This window comes from Topomyia yanbarensis, chromosome 3, assembly GCF_030247195.1.
Source record: "Topomyia yanbarensis strain Yona2022 chromosome 3, ASM3024719v1, whole genome shotgun sequence".
Taxonomy (NCBI): Eukaryota; Metazoa; Arthropoda; class Insecta; order Diptera; family Culicidae; genus Topomyia; species Topomyia yanbarensis.
The window spans coordinates 243,293,756-243,306,587 of record NC_080672.1 but is presented as its reverse complement, the minus strand read 5'-3'; the positions used below and the strand labels follow the sequence as shown (position 1 = coordinate 243,306,587).

The window sequence follows — 12,832 nt, the reverse complement described above, 5'->3', positions numbered from 1 at the left end:
GGAAAAAGTTGTCAAAGTTTGAGCGAATCCTATACATTTCTTTTGTAAGAAATGTAAAACGACTGCTTTGGCTTATATTTTACTTACAATGTGCCGAATATTCTCAAAGTCTTCTACAACAGACGCTAATTATCAGTTCTGATAGAAGCGTAAAGTTATAGGCAATAAATTTAACAAATATGAAGAAAATAGTACAAGAAACGTGAATTTCAGTGAAATTGTTATAACTTTGTTACTTGAAACATAGAGGTGAACTATTTTCGACAGCTTGTCATATTTTTAAACGTTCTAAAACATTACCGAAGACACCAAACCTCTAGGATGCAAAATAAAAAAAGTTAACATCGCAGCGCCACATATGCAGTGAAAATCCAAACTAATTTACATCATCAGAATAAGGCCCAGATAAAATCAAGACACTTTACTGAACATCGCAACTATAAAAAACGCACACACTAAAAGCGCTAGAGGTTTTGCCTTGCAAATAGTTGTTCCCGCCCCACTGAGCACTGGTGCAAGTGGAAAAAAGGCAAAATATGTATACCTGGAAAAATATCTGAACTTCAAAAATGAATCTTTTGACCCCCAAAACCCCCCAGGTATACATTAAAAAGATGACAAATTTAGAATTTTGTTGCTTAACAGTAGTGGTTGGTAGTGGTTGATACGTGTTTTTTTTCCGCTCTCGAATAAAACGCAATTTTAATGTTAATTCGAAGAGTTACAAGAGGTACTTAACATAAAATATGTCTGGTCGGGAAAAACTGGGATCGTTCTTGTCAAGAAGGACGAAAATTCTAAGCCTGAGGTAATCAAAAATAGGGAAGATTTAAGCCGTTTCATAAAGCATTACAGGAACTTGTCAATCTCTTCTCCATCTCCCAAAAGAAAGAAAGGTGAGGAGTCACAAACACGGAAATGAAGCATCATCAGAAAAATCTCGATCGCTAGATGGTACGCAACACTTTTCGTTCGAAAACTCCAAGGGTGCGTTGGTCCTCCACGAGCATAGTCCAGGTCTCGTGGCCGTAGAGGACCACCGATCTAATCAGCGTCTTGAAGATAATCAACTTCGTGCGGCGGCGAATTTTGTTCGACCGGAGCGTCCTCGAGGAGCGAGGAGTCCAAAGTAGGCACGATTTCCCGCTATGATCCGTCTCTGAATTTCATTGTCGTCGGTTACCAGTGAGCCCAAATACATGAATTCGTCGACCATCTCGATTTCGTCACCGTCAATCCGAACTCGGGTGGGAGGTTCACATTGTCGTCTCTAGAACCTCTTCTTCTCATGTATTTTGTCTTCGAAATCCTGGCTTCAGCTTTCAGTCTTTGAGCATATATTCCATTCAAAATTCAATAGAGATACGAATAGTTTAAATATCGCACGTGGAATGTCTCTTTTGAAAATTTCCATCGTCAAACTTTCATATTACCCAGTTAAGCCAAATATTTTTCTGAAATAGCCATGAATTTCCTTAATTATAGTGTAGAAACAGGCTTTGAATACAATTGAATTAAAGTTAAGTTTTGTTTTCTCAAACCTTCGCAATTACAATTAATAAATATTTCAGATTGGCAGAAGATCTTATCACACAACTTAGAAATGCATACAGAAATAGCTAGATAGATGCGATAGAAGAAAGACAGAGAGAGAAAGAGAGGGAGAGAGAGAGAGAGAGAGAGAGAGAGAGTGAGAGAGAGATGGGGGGGGCGTGTGAGGAATGGCAAATGATGGTTAATGCAGTGACATTATTTTTATAGGTATATTATTATGATATATTGATTCTTACATTCTTATCATAAATAATGTAAGTAGTAATTTTTTCTCCATAACCAGTATAACCTAAATCTTGCAAAAGAGCTAAATTTTCGCTAGATTTTTGGGCTTCAAACATACAGTTGCTTTCGGTGACGCCACAAGTATAATTATATTAGAAATCTTTTATCTCACTACTAGGTGAATTACTTGTTGATCTGTGTATTGATATACCATCCATCATTTACCTCATGATTGAACGCAATGCCTAATCCAAGGAATAAATACTAGAACTCACTGTTTCTTTATCAACGCATTATTTTGTCTTTGAAGTGAACTTATATATTGATTTTTGAGAAATAGTTCATTTATTATAAAGGTAATTCACAAAATGTTCTCAACATCGAATTCCTTGAATCACGTAGATGTGTTTTCATACCCCGATATTCAAAATCGGTTTAGTTTTGCCCCTAAAACACCAGTAAAGCAATACTCTGTATGAAACAATCTCATTTTTAATTGGTGTAAATTGGTAAGCGAGAACTAAAAATACAAAATGTCTAATATCTCCGCCGCTCGTGCACGGATTTAGACAATCTATAGCTTGTTAGAAAGGTATTTTTACAAGCTTTCTATTTATGTGCAGTTTGAGAGACAATATTATATTGTTCGAAAGTTATTTGCAAAAAACCTGCTGTATTTTGACAAAATCGCCCATATCTCAGAAAGTAAACAACATATCGAAAATCAAAAATAATAGTGTCAAATGGCAACGTTAGGCCTTTCATTTGAAACTAATTTCATTATGATCGGTTCAGCCATTGCTGAGATAATTACATGACATTTTGTACATACATACATACACACATACACACACACACACACACACACACACACACACACACACATACAGACATTGTCTCAATTTGTCGAGCTGAGTCGATTGGTATATGAGACTCGGCCCTCCGGGCCTCGGAAAAAGTTGTCAAAGTTTGAGCGAATCCTATACATTTCTTTTGTAAGAAATGTAAAACGACTGCTTTGGCTTATATTTTACTTACAATGTGCCGAATATTCTCAAAGTCTTCTACAACAGACGCTAATTATCAGTTCTGATAGAAGCGTAAAGTTATAGGCAATAAATTTAACAAATATGAAGAAAATAGTACAAGAAACGTGAATTTCAGTGAAATTGTTATAACTTTGTTACTTGAAACATAGAGGTGAACTATTTTCGACAGCTTGTCATATTTTTAAACGTTCTAAAACATTACCGAAGACACCAAACCTCTAGGATGCAAAATAAAAAAAGTTAACATCGCAGCGCCACATATGCAGTGAAAATCCAAACTAATTTACATCATCAGAATAAGGCCCAGATAAAATCAAGACACTTTACTGAACATCGCAACTATAAAAAACGCACACACTAAAAGCGCTAGAGGTTTTGCCTTGCAAATAGTTGTTCCCGCCCCACTGAGCACTGGTGCAAGTGGAAAAAAGGCAAAATATGTATACCTGGAAAAATATCTGAACTTCAAAAATGAATCTTTTGACCCCCAAAACCCCCCAGGTATACATTAAAAAGATGACAAATTTAGAATTTTGTTGCTTAACAGTAGTGGTTGGTAGTGGTTGATACGTGTTTTTTTTCCGCTCTCGAATAAAACGCAATTTTAATGTTAATTCGAAGAGTTACAAGAGGTACTTAACATAAAATATGTCTGGTCGGGAAAAACTGGGATCGTTCTTGTCAAGAAGGACGAAAATTCTAAGCCTGAGGTAATCAAAAATAGGGAAGATTTAAGCCGTTTCATAAAGCATTACAGGAACTTGTCAATCTCTTCTCCATCTCCCAAAAGAAAGAAAGGTGAGGAGTCACAAACACGGAAATGAAGCATCATCAGAAAAATCTCGATCGCTTTGGTAGAAATAGGAATCATTAGAACTCTCAATGGCTAATTTAAAAAATTTCTTTCATAACAGCATAGATGATTTCACTGACCAAACCGATAAAAATGATAACTTTCTTCGCATAACTCAATGGAATATAAGAGGGATGAATGATCTAGGCAAATTCGATAACGTTTTGTATTTTTTGGACCATTGTAAAGTAGATGTGGACGTTATTATCATAGGTGAAACGTGGATAAAGCATGATAATACTTCCTTCTATAACATTCCTGGTTATAACGCTATCTTCTCCAGTAGAGACACTTCCCATGGAGGACTGGCAATGTTCGTCAGTGATAAAATTAAAAAAAAATAATTAGAAATGATGTATCGGAAGGCTTGCACTACATACATGCGGAATTGACTCTCGACGGTTACTGTTTCGACTTGATAGGTATCTACAGACCTCCGTCCTTTGACTTTACGAAATTCCATGATCTGCTGGAATCGATGCTGTCTAATTCGAACAGAAATAGGCCTTGTTTCGTAGCGGGAGACGTGAACGTTCCAATAAATTTGTGCAACAATAATGTCGTAGTCAGATACAAAAATCTGCTTGAATCATACGGGTTTATATGTACTAACACATTTCCGACGCGTCCGGCAAGTAATAATATTCTTGATCATTTTGTGTGCAAGTCAGATGTAGCTTTTCGTATACGAAATGATACAATCTTCACTGTTGTAAGCGATCATCTTCAAATCGTCTCATCAGTCAAACTCAGTGTGGGCAAAGAAAAGCAAATTCTTACTAAGAAAATAGTCGATCGTGAAAAGCTCAGGTACATGTTTAATAACTATGTAGATAGAATAGTGAATGTAAATGATGTTGAAGGTTGTCTCTCGGATATAACAGCTACTTTCAATTCCATGCTGTTACAATGTACAAAATCCTGTGACAAACACATTACCGTAAAGCATGAGTACTGTCCCTGGATGTCGTTTGATCTATGGAAGCTGATGCAAATGAAATCTAACTATCTTAAAAGAGTTAGGAACAGGCCGAATGATGCGCACGCCCGGGAGCTGCTTCTTCATGTTTCTACAAGGGTTGATAAATTGAAAAAAAAGTTAAAAAAATCCTACTATTCCAACCTGTTGAGCACAACCTGTCATTCGAAAATGTGGAGAAATATTAACATCATCATGGGTCGCGTGAAGAAAGATGAAAGAATCAGTTTGTCCGTAAATGGAGTTGAAATCTCTGGTACCTTGGATGTTTGTGAAACATTTAACGAGTACTTTTCGAACATCGGAGGTGAATTAGCAAGTACCATTCCAGTACAAGCTAACTCGAATCCAGTTAGCAACATTAACCGTACTCCAAATTCGATATTCTTGCGTCCGGCCTCTGTCAACGAGGTTTTCACAATAATCCGCAACTTAGATGGGAACAAAAGCTGTGGTCCCGATAACATCCCGGTGGATGTTGTTAAGAACAATGCTTTCACGTTTGCTTCCATTTTAGCACAATCATTTAATATGATTGTTTCAACTGGTATTTATCCTGAATGTCTGAAGGTTGCAAGAGTAATTCCTGTCTTAAAATCCGGGGACGCCTCTGATCCCTGTAATTATCGTCCAATTTCGACGTTGTCAATATTTAATAAGGTTCTGGAAAAACTCTTAGTCGAAAGACTAATAGATTTCCTCAATGCAAACAATGTGCTATATAATTTTCAATATGGTTTTAGACAGGGAAGCAGCACAACAACCGCTGTTATCGAACTAGTTGATTGCCTTGTTAATGAAATTGACTCAAAAAAGGTTGTAGGAGCTCTATTTCTGGACTTAAAAAAAGCGTTTGATACTATCAATCACGACATTCCACTGCAAAAGCTGGACTATTGCGGTATAAGAGGTGTGGCAAATGATGTTTTCCGTAGCTATTTGAGCAACAGACAGCAATTTGTCAAAATAAAAGATGCCTGTAGCTCACGTCGTCAAATAAATGTTGGAGTACCCCAGGGTAGTAATGTTGGACCTTTGCTTTTTCTTCTCTACGTAAACGACCTAGGTAACCTTAAATTGAAAGGCATTCCGAGAATGTTCGCTGACGACACCGCACTTTTCTACCCGTGTGAAAATGTTGGATCCATTGTTAGCTGCATAGAACACGATTTAGAGCTGTTAATGCACTTCTTCAATGTAAACCGGCTGTCACTAAACATAGCGAAAACCAAATATATGGTTTTTCACTCACCAAGAAAAAAATTATGGACCACTCTAGCCCTATCTACAATTGCAAACCTCTGGAAAGAGTTAACAATTTTAAATACTTGGGAATATATCTCGATGCCACTTTGTGTTGGGATAGCCAAATTAAACATATTGCTCGTAAGGTATCAACATTATCCGGAGCATTGAGAAGGGTTAGTTGTTTCGTTCCCAGGAAAGTTTTGCTTAACTTTTACTATGCCTGTATTCACTCGCAGTTACAGTATCTGATCTCCGTATGGGGACAGGCTTGCAAGTCTAAGCTGAAAACGCTTCAAGTCATACAAAATAGATGCCTCAAGACAATTTTCAAGCTTCCTACTTTATATTCAACAGTTAGACTTTTCTCTAACACAGCTCACAGAATTCTGCCACTATTAGCACTACGCGATATGCAAACGATTACCTTCGTTCATAAAGCTCTCACTCAGCCAGAGATCCATCATAATCTCTCCTTTTCGACTGGTAACCGATTACATAATACTAGGCAAGCAAATGCATTACTCCGTTCACGAACTTCTACAAGCTTTGGACAAAGACGAATCATGTACTATGGTCCCACCATATATAACGCTCTACCAGCTGATCTTAAGCAAATAACAAATACTAACACATTCAATACACGACTTAAGACATTTTTAAAAACAAAAATAACAGAGTACATTTTATAAAAAGTATCATCCTATCATTAGAACACATTTAATTAATCTTAACTTTAGTAGTATTTTAATTTCATAATAATTAGTTTAACTGTCACTATAACGTATAAATATCTTGTTGTGTATATTTAATGTTAAATTGAGCCCCTTAAAAGGAATCATAAATTCCACTGGGTGCTCATTAGATAGAAATTAGCGATTTTACCTTTCATTCAATATAAATAATGTATTATCTCAGCTTAGTATTTTGTTTTATGTATTTGTATTAACTTTTATTTTTGTATTATTAGCTGAGATATTTGTAAGTGTCCGTCACCAGGGAGCTCTCAGTGCGAGCTTTTTGGTGCGGGGGTGAGTGGAGGGTTACTTACAAAAAAAAAAAAAGTTATAACAATTTCACTGAAATTCACGTTTCTTGTACTATTTTCTTCATATTTGTTAAATTTATTGCCTGTAACTTTACGCTTCTATCAGAACTGATAATTAGCGTCTGTTGTAGAAGACTTTGAGAATATTCGGCACATTGTAAGTAAAATATAAGCCAAAGCAGTCGTTTTTTCCCTTGCTACCACAAACAATTTAGATTTCTTCGCAGTTAGTTAAGTTAGATAAAACGATATAAATGAAGAAAAAAAATAAACAAAGATTACAGAAAAACTATCAATAGGTTTACAATGAAATTCAAGAAAATAGAGTATAAATAAAAATATTCAAAATGATGATTATCCTCAGTGTTAGCATTAGAAAGTGAATTTTTATTATAACGTGATAGTCTTAAGAACTTTTGTAACATGTTATGTAAAAAAAAACTCCGGCGTAAAAAAGCTTTTGCAAATGCCGTGTCAAATAAACGTTTTATGAAAAAAATAAGCCAAAACATTGGAAAATATCATGATTTTAAAAGTAATTTTTCTCAAAAAGTTCCTTAGTTTACCATATATGTCTACCAAATGTTAAAATATACCGGATAAATATTTTAATATATTTGCGATATCTTGTTTAAAATTTTTGGTGATTAACCGGCCAGAAGCCGTGCGAATGGCTCCCTAAACCAGCAGGCGTTGGAGTTCAAAGTAGCTTTCGCTTTCTGAACGTGGTACACACAGTGAATTCGCGCGTCAATACTTCTAGCGCTTTGGGAGACTTTTTTGTAGTTAATGTGTTCAGCAAAGTATGACGTTTTTACCTACATCATATTCAGGTGATGTAAGATTGACAAATATTGCCTGTGCTTTTCCCGTTATGAGTGCGTATTTTATCGCAGCATAATTCAGGGCGCACACATACAATTCAACGCTTTTTCTTGAAAAGGGTGATTTATTTATAATTAATTAATATCAACAGACACAGTGTGGTCCTAATGATAATTTCTTAATCTATTTAAAAAGTCAAATTGTAATCTGCTACGTGGAATGTGAAGATCGAACTCGGATGAAACTCTGTTGAAAGTCCGCTGCAAACCAATGATGGCACCGTTTACTCCATAGTTAGTCCGGCGAAGAGGTAATCGGAGGAATAAATTATTGCGAAGGGCGCGAGGGCGAACGTTCATGTTTATCGCACTGAGAAGCTCGGGGCAGTCAATTCGATCTTGCAAAATATCCGAAATCGTCATAGCACGGAATAGATCCCGTCGCACTTGCAATGTATCGAGTCCAATAAGCAAACCCCGGCTTTCATAACTTGGCAGCTGGTGAGGGTTGCTCCAAGGCAATCGACGAAGGGCAAACCGAACAAATCTGCGCTGTACTGCCTCAATTCGATGGACACCGTTGAGATAATGAGGGTTCCACACAACTGAACAATATTCCAGAGTTGATCGAACGAGTGAGCAGTAGAGAGATTTCAAGCAGTAAATATCTGAAAAGTGCTTAGATATTCTCATTATGAACCCCAAACAGCGTGATGCCTTTGCGACAATATAGCTGATATGCTGTTTAAACGTCAGTTGTTCATCGAGAAAAACTCCGAGATCTTTGACGCAATTCGCTCTGTCAATTGTGGATTCAGCTAGACAGTAATCGAATCGAATTGGCGTTTTTTTCCTCGAGAACGTAATGACCGTACATTTCTTGGGGTTTAGGGTCATTCGGTTGATCTCGCACCATTCCGCAAAGGTTTCCAGTTGGCGTTGAAGGAAAGCTGCATCATGAGTATTCCGGATTCTATGGTATAACTTGAGGTCGTCGGCGAAAGACAACCGTGGTCCTTCTAAACAAAAGTTAACGTCGTTGAAATACAGAAGAAAAATCAATGGACCGAGATGGCTGCCTTGCGGAATACCAGATGAAGCACAGAACTCTTCGGATACACAATCACCTATCTTGACTGCTAGACGACGATCACTGAGATACGATTGCATCCAACGGAGAATATTAGTACCAAAGCCGAGTCTATCCAATTTTGCCACTGCAATAGCGTGATTTATCTTGTCAAAAGCAGCTGAAAGGTCCGTGTAGATAACGTCAGTTTGAAGGCCGTCCGACATAGCATCTGTAACATATGTTGTGAACGACAGAAGATTCGTAGATGTTGAACGTTTCGGCATAAATCCATGCTGAGTCTCGGAGATATACTGTTTGCAGTGGCTGGAGATGGGTTCCAACACAGCCATTTCAAACAGCTTAGGAACTGCGCTTAGCGTTGTAATACCACGGTAGTTGTCAACTACCTTTTTATCACCTTTTTTGTGAACTGGAAACATGAAGGAGGATTTCCAGAGTTCGGGAAATACTCCGGTTGTTAGCGACAATTGAAACAGATGACAAAGAGGTTCAATTAGACCGGCAGAGCATTTTTTTAGAATAATAGTTGGTATACCATCTGGGCCTGCCGAGGTTGAAGCCTTCATTTTCCTAACCGCCAGTTGTACCATATTATTGTCGATATTGATAGAGTTCAAAGACTGGTATGATTGAGGTATATTGAGAGCCGCGCGTGAAGCCTGGGTCGGTGTCAACTTCTCGTTGGAGAAAACACTCGCGAACTTTTCAGAGAATAGTTGGCAGATCTCCTGTAAACTAGAGCTCATACGTCCTCCATAGCTCATCGTTGAAGGCAACCCGGATTCCTTTCTTTGCTCGTTTACATGCTTCCAGAATGTTTTAGGTTCGGACTTCAACTTACGTTGCACGTTTCGCAAGTAATCGGCATGGCAACGCTTCGATGTCTTTTTATAGACTTGGTTAACATGAACGTAGTGTTGTCGCAGCACGTAGCCCCCAAACTTGGAGTACTTCTTCAGAGCGGCTCTTTTAGTCGCTTTTAACCGTCTCAGCTCGGCAGTGTGCCACGCTGGGTGCTTAGATTGAAGGCCACTTCTTTTGGGTACATAGCGATCGATAGCATAGCTCATAACATTGGAGAAGGTCTGCACTGCAACGTTGACATCATCATTGTCGAGAATTTCAGTCCAGTGGATATTCGACAGGAAGTCAATAATGCTATTATAGTTGGCTTTTCTAAAATTATAGCTGACGGTGTCAGAAGCATTGCAGTCATGCTTCACTCGAATGGCTTCAAGCAATATATGCAGGGGAGGGTGGTGTCTAACAGTCTTTACCAGGGGGAACGGTGCTGCGGTAACTTTTGGCGCGTAGTCAGATTTGCTCGAAAAACAGAGATCAAGGATTCTGTTGTTCTCGTTCACCACATTATTCGTTTGGCGCAGCAGATTTAGACTGTAGCAGTCAAGCAAATTGGTGATACCAGCATGAAAAGATGACATTTCGGGATCAGCGAACATAAATCCGTCAGAATACTAGCAGTGATACCATTCAAAGAAAATCAACAGTGAATATTTCCAGATTTGGTTTTATTTCCTATTTAAGAACTATTAAGTTTTTTACATCCTAGATTGCATGATTCAGTGATCGAAACCTAAAACTTTATAAAGTATTTGAAATTATTAAATTAAAATTTGTTTTTGCTATTGAAATTGACAAAATGATAGTATCGCCCCTTTGGCGATTGTTTACTTTTTCGGTCCCACCTATCAGCATTGAAGTATCGCCCTTACGTTTTTTACAATAACTACCGTTCTACACCACCGATTTCGTCCGTGTTTTTTCAATAACGATCATTGTTACTATTACCAGCTGGTATCAGCTTTATAATCCTAAAAAAAAATACGAAAATAACAGTTTCGCCTCTAAACTGCTAGCAAAAAAAGTATCGCCCTGTTTGTTTGCATGGAGCGTGGAGGGCGAAACTTTAAATAAACAAACAAAAATACAGTTTCGCCCGTTGTACTTTTTGCTGCAGTTTAAGAAAGCAATATCGTAGAATCCAAATTTTTAGGTTAATTTGTTGCGTTTCAAAGCCCTCATTCGCATGTATGAAAAAAGCCTTATGTTTACATTTGTGAGTATCGCCCTTTTCACAAAAAAGCGTTGAATTTGTTGCACTGTTGCAGTTACCGTTTATGATTTCCGCACATTCAAACTGGATAATGCACGTTTTCGGCGGATGTTTGGATTTAGTATCGGACGCGCCGATTTAATTCGTCGCAACAGAAAGCTGTTTCCAAAGACACGTAGCATAGCACTATCTCAAAAAATAAAAACAATTTTCCAAGTAAACTGCCAATGTACCTTGGTGTACAATGAATGACATATTAAATTTGAACAATGTCGGATACGTAATTTTAAATAGTCGAGATATCTATTTGAAAGTAATTAATACTTAATGTGTGAAGATTGATGGTGATGTAAAATAAAATAGAATATTTGCAAAGAAATCGAAAATCGCCAATCAATTCAACTACAGGTGAAGTACGATAAATGTTTCATGGATTTGATGAAACACCATTAATCTAAAGTGACCATTTGTTGTTGTTATAGTAATCTATATTTGTTACTAGTTTAACCTGATGGCATGACATATGGTAATGAAAACGTCTCTTTTTACCTTTCTTAAATAAGAAATGTATAGAATTCGCTCAAACTTTCAAAATTTTTTCTGAAGCCCGGAGGGCCGAGTCTTATATACCAATCGACTCAGCTCGACGATTTGGGACAATGTCTGTCTGTGTGTGTGTATCTAACGGACAAACTCTCATTCGTGTTTGCCGATCTTATCCAAACCAATTTTAAATGAAAGGCCTATCACCCAGACAGAACGCTATTACATGGTTTTTGATTCTGAGGTTTAGTTTCCAAGATATGAATGTTTGAAGGCTTTTTGCAGTTTTTTGAAATTTGCTGTCGAAATATAGATTGTTGAAATCGGACTATTATCAAAAGAGATATTTATTTTCCTTATTATGCGAGTTTCGGCAAAGCAGTCAATGAAACAGCAAAAACGATTTGTTGTTTCAATGTCCGACAGTTTCGGTGAATGTATTTAACCTTTTTCAAGGATTCTGTAATTATTAGTATTTCCGTTACAAATATGTCCGTTTGTATTTTTTTTGAAAGGTAAATTCTCCATAATTTTAAAACTTCGAAGATTACAATTTCGGAATTATGCCATTTTGACAGTAAATTTTCACCAAACCGAATTTCTAGCTATGCCGCTGACTCCAAGTAAGTAGAAACAAAGTCGTTTTACACTTGTCCACAAGAAATTGTTTCGAATACTGCCTATCTATTGTAATGCAGTGAAGACCCGATTTGATGAGCCCCTGATTAAGTCTTTGTCAGCTTTTTAACTCGATTTTGACAGCTTCATATCAAATTATGTTTCATGGGCTCTAGCAAACGAACAAGGCTGAATTCGGGTAAATCCTTGCTTGAGCATATTTTCCTTACCTTAAAGATATAAATATACAAAAATAAAAAAAATCAATCTACTTTAAATTTTACGCAAGAAGACCCCTTAAGGGAAACTTATATTAAATATTCAAAAATAGTTATGGGACTACAGGAACTAAAGAATAATATTTATACAGCTTCTGTTTATTCTACAGAAAGAAAGAAAATTAAAAAAATAATAATATGTCCCGATTTAGTCAATGACCCCATTTCGTCAGCCTAAAATACACAATGGGGCTAATAAAAACGGGTCTTTATTCTATTTATTATTCACTGTGTCCCACATCAATAGGTACATCCCATTTTTTGAGGATTTTTTTTCAATTGCATCGAACTACATCAAATTTTTAGTAGTTTTCAAGGAGTTAATTTCTCAACTTCTTCCAAAAATTGTCGAACCTACTCCCATTCGTGCGATAGTTTATGTTAAAAGGTTATCCTAAATTTTTTGGTATACTTACGCTGATAAAATATATTCGTAAATCTTCTACGAA

At 36.9% G+C, this 12,832-nt stretch overlaps 1 protein-coding gene across 5 annotated transcripts in view; it reads left to right on the top strand.

The window, feature by feature from the left end:
* Positions 1-12,832, top strand: part of LOC131689389 (uncharacterized) — a 468,781-nt gene that overhangs the window by 227,652 nt on the left and 228,297 nt on the right. The window lies entirely within an intron of this gene.